At 69.0% G+C, this 7,099-nt stretch overlaps 1 pseudogene; it reads right to left on the minus strand.

The window, feature by feature from the left end:
• Positions 1–6,978: 6,978 nt before the first annotated feature.
• Positions 6,979–7,099, minus strand: LOC135976931 (U2 spliceosomal RNA; annotated as a pseudogene).

Below are 7,099 nucleotides of genomic sequence, written 5' to 3' on the forward strand. Positions count from 1 at the left end.
CATGGGTATAAGTAAGCGGGCTGGGTAATGGGGATGGGGTGACCCTCACGTGGCGGGATTCAGCTAGGTTTGGTGGGTTTAGGGCTCAGGGGATAGGGTCCAGCAGGGGGTGTGTGTGGGTGCACGAGGTCTCCCCGGCTCACTCTTGGTATTGGCGGTGGCCGGTGATGTGCTCGATGTAAATGTCCCGGGACCAACGGATAGCGTCCGAGACCATTAGGCGTCTCATGAGCCGCGCGTAATGACGGCCCACCCCACAGGTCCTCAGCACGCGTTCGTTACACGGGTCCCAGGCACCCAGGGCCCCAACGAGCAGAGCGTCGACGTGAACCTCGTAACCCTTAGTCCGCAGGGTGTCAGCCAGGGGGGCGTATTTTTCGAGCTTGCGGGCTCGGGCTTCGCGGAAGGCCGGGGTCCTGTTCTCGAACGGAATCGCTACGTCGACCAGGATGATCTTTTTCCCCACCTCGTCCGTGACGACGATGTCCGGGCGCAGCGGGCTGTCGGTGCCGGGGACGGCGCGGTTGACGGTGATCTCTCCCAGACGCGGGTTGATGGCCTTCACTAGACGGTCCTGGACGGCGTTGTGGCGTAGCTGCCAGGCTCTGGCGTGGGGCTTGCAGCAGCATAGGACGTGGGGCAGGGTTTCGTTGACGTACCCGCACTTCCTGCAGCGTTTGTCCCGGTTCCCGTGGCGGATGGCACCGTTGAGCGGGACGCAATTCAGCCGGGCGCGGTGGATGAACCGCCAGTCGGCGAACCGGGTGAAGCTGCCTGTGGGGAGGAAGTGGTTGCTGGAGTCCCATTTGCTGGTTACTTCGAAGACTTTACCCTGGTCCGGCTTTTTCTTCAGGGCGTCCACGTAGAGCGCGTGGACGGCGGCCTTCAGCGATCTCTCCAGCACGCCTCTGGCTCCGGGGGTGACGATGATGTTGTCCTCCGTTCCGATCCGCGGTATCAGGACTCCCAGCTCCTGCCGTTCCTCGTTCCATTCCCAGCGGCAGCCCAGGCGCTTTCCCAGCCGGCGCGTGGCAATGCGGGCGCGGGTCCACAGCGAGGCGAAGTCTCCCCTGTCCCGGGCGAAGTCGCCATCCAGGGAGCCGCTCATGAAGGTGGCCACATCTTGGTCGGAGGGAGGTCTGCCGATTCGTTTCTCGGTGGCGGCGTGGAGGGCGGCCATTGCAACGTTCTTCACTTTGGCGTCCGGGCACGTCAGGAGGCGGAAGGCGTGCGTGAGGACCGCAACGTCACAGAGGTCTCCCATACGGGGGACGCCGGCACCACCGTGCCTGTGCTTGATGTATACGAGTTCGTTGCTGGCTCTCCGGGGCAGGGACATCCAGTTTTTGACCAGCTTCCGGATGGCGTTGTCCGCCTTGTTGAGGGGCACCTTTGCCACGGCGGATCCCCTCAGGACGAAGGCGATGCGGGGGATCAGGAAGGTGTTGAGGGCGTTGATCTTCTGCCACGGCGCCAGCAGGGATGTGTCGATTTTGGCGACGTCCTGCAGGATCCCCCCGATGGTGTCTTCTGGGGTCTGCTGGACGCGGAAGCCTGTCGGTGTGCCGAGGTGTTGGTATGCCTGCCCCTCCGCCAGAGGAACGACGGACTCGCCCTGGATGAGGAACTCCGTCATCAGTACCGAGTCCCTCTTGCTCCCGTCAACGTGGAGGGACGCACACTTCTTGGCGTTGAAGCGGAGTCCCGTCCAGTCCGCGGCTCTCCCGATGGTGTCGAGCATGCCCTGGAGCCTCTCGGGGTCGTCCGCGATCAGGACCAGGTCATCCGCGTAGGCCAGGACGCTCACCCTCTCGCCGTGCAGGTCGAAGCCGTCGCCGCCGTCGGAGATCGCCCGCAGGAGCGGCTCCATGGCGAGGTTAAAGACGATGGGGCTGAGGGGGCAACCCTGCTTCACGCCGCTGTGGATCGGTATCTCTGCGGTCTCCCCTTCTACCGATCGGATGGTGGTGCTGCAGCCCTCGTACAGCTCCCGGATCAGGTGGAGAAAGGTCTCTGGCATCCCAAACTCCTGTAGGGTGTCGAAGATGTGATGGTGGGGGATGGACCCGAAGGCGTTGGCCAGGTCGAGCCACGCTATCGAGCACTGCCTCCGCGTTCTCCTGGTCGTCTGGATGACGGTCTGGAGAAGGAAGTTGTGCTCGTAGCACCCCTCCGACGGCATGAAGCCCTTCTGGGCAGGGCTGATGGCTCCCCCGGTCGTCGCCCACTCCGTGATCCTGGCTGCCAGGCAGCTGGCGTACAGTTTGTACATGGTGGAGCAGAGGGAGATGGGTCTCCAGTTGCTGGGGTCATCCCGCTCGCCCTTCTTGGGAATCAAGACGGTCATGGCCTTCTTCCAGGAGGTGGGGGAGCGGCCGAAGCGCTTGCACAAGTTAAAGATGGTGGAGAGCAGGAGGCAGCCGGGGTCCCGTTTCTTGAGGAGGCTGTAGGGGATGCTGTCTTTTCCGGGTGCAGTGTTCTTGGTTCTGGAGAGCCTGGCCGTCACCTCTTTAGGGGTGAAGTCGGCCTCCAGGCCATCCGCGTCGGGAATGCGGGGCAGGGGGCGGAGGCACTCCGGGCGCTGCGCGTCGTTCCTGGGCACGCCGCCGAACACTCCGAGGAAGTAGTTGTAGAGGCGCTCGGGCGGGATCGTGCAGTACGACGGGGGCCCGTCGAGGATCTCTCTCACGGCCTTGAGGCGGTTTGTACGGTACATCTTCTGGATCCTTGACGCGGCTGCCGGGTCGAAACGGCGGCCGGTGTTCCTCCTTCCAGCTCCCCTGGTGTTGTTGTCACGGTGCGGGGCGGGCCGTCTCGGGGCAGGCCGGGTGGTCTCCTGGTTCGGTGTCCTCCTGAAGGCAATCTCCGCGGACAGCTCGCGGGTGAGCCTGTCGACGAGTGGGTCAAATTCCGCGAAGGAAGCTGTCGCTTGGAGCTCCTCGATCCAGGCGGCCTGCCAAGGCGTGGCTGGCCTAGTCTTTGGCCGCTGGTCCTCGGGCTCCTCGGTCGGCGTGGGTCGCGGGTTTGCCGTGTGGCCAAGGGGTTGTCTCACTGGTGGGTCGGGGGACTCCTCGGTTGGGTCCCGGGGCGTAGTCGCTGGTGGGGTAGGATCGTCACTGGTTGTTGGCGGAATCTGGACCGGGTCAAGGGGGGCGGGGGTGACGCCAGGTCTTCCGTGTGCGGCTGCTGTCTGGGGGGTTGTCACGGGAACGTGTGACCTTCTGGCAGCAGGGACCGGCCTGGTGGCCTCTGGGGCCGTGCCGGTCCGCCGGACGATGGGGGCCTGGTGCCGCGGCCCGGTTGTGGCGTTGACTCCTCTGGCAGCAGTAGTTTGTGGAGCAGGCTGGGGGGTGGACCCCGTTCCCTCGGCAGGCGGGGTTCGCGGTGCAGGTTGAGGGGTCGCATTAGCTCTTCCTGCGGTTGGCGCCCGTAGGGTGGCCTGGGGACCGGCGTCGGGTCCGCGGGGGGCGGGATTCCGGGCGGCCACGCGTGGCGGGGCGCTGACCCTTCTTGGGATGGGGTTGCGCTGGTTGGGCGACGGGAGGGCGCTGAGACGCCTCAGCTCAGAGAGCTTACGGGCTACCTGGGTGGATGTGAAAGGTGTCCAGCTGGCAGGGGCTCGGTCAACGTTGCCTGCTGTGGGAGGTGCCGTCTCGATGGTGGATCCCTGGTCCAATGACTCGGGGGTTGGAGTGGGTTGTAAGGTGGCGGTTGGCGGGGGTGCCCCGTTTCCACGCGGCGCGGGAGCAGCGGGCCGGGGCGCAGGGGGGCGAGAGGCCGGAACCGGAGCTGTCGCTGAACGGGCTCTCTTGCAGCTGGCCTGGTGTGTCTTGCATCTCTTCTGAGTGTCGAAGGGCAGGTTGCAGAGGGCGCAGCTGAAGGTGGTGGATTTGCCATGGCACCTCTTCAAGTGCCTGGTGACTCCTCCGAGGAGGCGGAAACGCCGGGGCGGCGAGCAGATGGGGCAGGTGAGCGCATCAGCGGCAAGGGGGTATGTGAGGTAGATGGTGTCCTCGTCACCCCCCTGCGGAGCGGGGGTCTCAGTGGTAGTAGAGGTTTCTCCAGTAAGGGTGTCCCGCTGGGGGTCGGGCGGGGACTGCTGGGGACCAGGGGGTGTGACTGGTGCCCGCCGGGGGACAGGGGAGCCGTCTCGTGGTGGCTGGAGCTGCTGGGGAGCAGGGGGCGTGTCTGGGTACCGCAGGAGGACCGGGGAGGCATCTTGTGGTGATTGGGGCGTGTGGCAGAGTTCCCTTGACAGCCGGGGGACGTGGGGTGGGGAGTTCAGCGGTTGTGGCTGCTGTGGGGCGGTGTGGGGGTCTCCCGTTGGCTGGAGCAGCAGGAGCGTGGAGGATGTCCCTGGCGGTTGGGGTGGCAGGGGAGTGGTTGGGGGGTCCCCCGGTGGCTGGAGCAGCTGGTGGACAGCGGGGGAGTCGCTCTGCAGCTGGAGTGCCAGGTGATGGGGGGGCAGGTTTCCCAGGTTCTGCGGCAGTCGGCGGGCAGCGGGTCGGGGTCCTGTCTGCCGGGGCGCATCAGTGGGCTCCTCGGGCACTGTGAGCGGTGGCGGCTGGAGCGCAGGGTGGGAGGCCCCCTGTAGCTCGGGCGGTGGCGGCTGGGGCGGGTGGTGGGGATCCCCTGGCTGCATAGGCGGCAGCTGCGCGGGGCAGGAGACCCCCGGGGGCTCAGACAGCGGCGGCCGGGGCGGGTGGTGGGGATCCCCCGGCTGCATAGGCGGCAGCAGCGCGGGGCAGGAGATCCCCAGGGGCCAAGGCAGCGGTGACTGGGCCACGTGGCGGGGCTCCTCGTGTTGCCCGAGCAGCTGCAGCTGGGGAGCGGAGCAGGAGTCCCCTGGCGGTGGGACCAGCGGCGGCTGCGGGGCTCCGCGGGGCTCCCCGGGCTGCCCAGGCAGCGGCAGCCGGGGAGCGGGACAGGGGTCTCCGGGCGGCAGCCGGGGCACGTGGCGGGAGTCCCCGAGCGGCGGCGGCGAGGGTGCGCCGCGGGTCTCCCCGGGCCGCTCGGGCAGTGGCAGCCGGGCAGCGGGGCAGGAGTCCCCAGGCAGCCCCGGCCGCGGTACGCCGCGGGGCTCCGCGGACCGCGGCAGCCGGGGCGCGGGGCGGGAGTCCCCGAGCGGCGGCGGCGGCGGCGTGCCACCGGGCTCCCCGGGCTGCTCCGGCAGTGGCAGCCGGGGAACGGGGCAGGAGTCCCCCAGCGGCGGCGGTGCGCCGCGGGGCTCCCCGGGCTGCTCCGATAGCCGGAGAGCGGGGCAGGAGCCCCCGGGCGGCGGCGGCGGAGGCGCGCCGCAGGGCTCCCCGGGCCGTGTAGGCAGCGGTAACCGGGGAGCGGGGCAGGAGTCCCCGGGCGGCGGCGGCGGCGCTCCGCGGGGCTCCCCGGGCTGCTCAAGCAGCGGCAGCCGGGGAGCGGGGCAGGAGTCCCCCGGCGGCGGCGGCGGCGCGCCGCGGGGCTCCCCGGGCTGCTCCGGTAGTGGCAGCCGGGGAACGGGGCAGGAGTCCCCCAGCGGCGGCGGCGGAGGCGCGCCGCAGGGCTCCCCGGGCCGTGTAGGCAGCGGTAACCGGGGAGCGGGGCAGGAGTCCCCCGGCGGCGGCGGCAGCGCGCCGCGGGGCTCCCCGGGCTGCTCCGGTATTGGCAGCCGGGGAACGGGGCAGGAGTCCCCGGGCGGCGGAGGCGCGCCGCGGGGCTCCCCGGGCTGCTCAAGCAGCGGCAGCCGGGGAGCGGGGCAGGAGTCCCCCGGTTGCGGCGGCAGCGCGCCGCGGGGCTCCCCGGGCTGCTCCGGTAGTGGCAGCCGGGGAACGGGGCAGGAGTCCCCGGGCGGCGGAGGCGCGCCGCGGGGCTCCCCGGGCTGCTCAAGCAGCGGCAGCCGGGGAGCGGGGCAGGAGTCCCCGGGTGGCTCGGGTCGCGGCGGCTGCGGCACGCCGCGGGGCTCCCCGGGCTGTGGAGGCAGCGGCAGTCGGGGCACGGGGCAGGGAACCCCTGACGGCGGTTCGGGCAGCGGCGGTCGGGACACGCGGTGGGGCTCCCCGAGCTGCCCAAGCAGAGGTGGCCAGGGCGTGGGGCAGGAGTCCCCCACCGGTGGCTGGGGTAAGGGCAGCTGGAGCACGCGGCCCGGCTCCCCAAGGTGGACACGCGGCAGGGGCTGGGGCTCGGGGCAGGGATCCCCCGGCGGCCGGAGCAGCAGCGGCTGAGGCGCGTGGCGGGGGTCCCCAGGCTGCGCCAGGGGGGGCGGCCAGGGCGTGGGGCACGGGTCCCCCGGTGGCATGGGCGGCCGCTTTGGGGAGGGGGGGCAACCCCCCGGCGGCATGGGCGGTGGGGGAGCCGCGGGAGAATCCCCTGGAGGGGGTAGGTGCTGGGGCTCAGTGAGAAGGATACCTGGCCCCAGGGGCAGCAGATGGCCAGTGGGGCTCCTCTCCGGCAGCTGGGACACGTGGGGACGGACTCCTGGCGGCAGCAGCAGCAACCGGGCGGCAGTGGATGTCTCGTGCAGCAGGGGCGTGGGGAGGCAGTCTCTCCGCGGCTGCGGCTCTTCCCGCGGCAGGAGCGAGGTGGGGCAGACTCCCGGTGGTTGCAGCTGCTGGCGGTCGGCTGCAGGATCTTCCAGCGGTTGGAGCACTGCAGGGCGGCCTCCCGGCGGTCGGAGACTGGGGTGTACGCTCTCGGTGGTGTTCCTGCAGGCTGGTCCTCGGATGGAAGAGCTTTCTGCAGCAACATCTTGGGGGCGATTCTCCTTGTCTTCGCACTTCCCTCTGGGTCTGCTGGTTTGCCATGGCTCTGAGGCACCGAGAGTCTTCTTTCGGGTAGTGGTCTGAGAAGATCTCCGGGGAGGACCAGGCGTAACAGCCGGGAGCCTGTGTCGAGCAATGGGCTGTGCTGGGACAGTGGTCAGAGCTTTAGGTTGCGTGTTAGGGGTTGCAGGATGCATCCCAGGGCACCATGAGCTCTTCAGGATGGCTGATACAGTGTATCAGTAGAGATTCAGATTAAACTGATATAGATCTAGGTAGTGGCTTATCATGTTCAATTAATAAAGATTAAACTGATAAGAACAGACACTACACTTGATCTTAGCTCTAAGGAGCCGAGAAGCGAT

Source organism: Chrysemys picta, chromosome 20, assembly GCF_011386835.1.
Source record: "Chrysemys picta bellii isolate R12L10 chromosome 20, ASM1138683v2, whole genome shotgun sequence".
NCBI lineage: Eukaryota > Metazoa > Chordata > Testudines > Emydidae > Chrysemys > Chrysemys picta.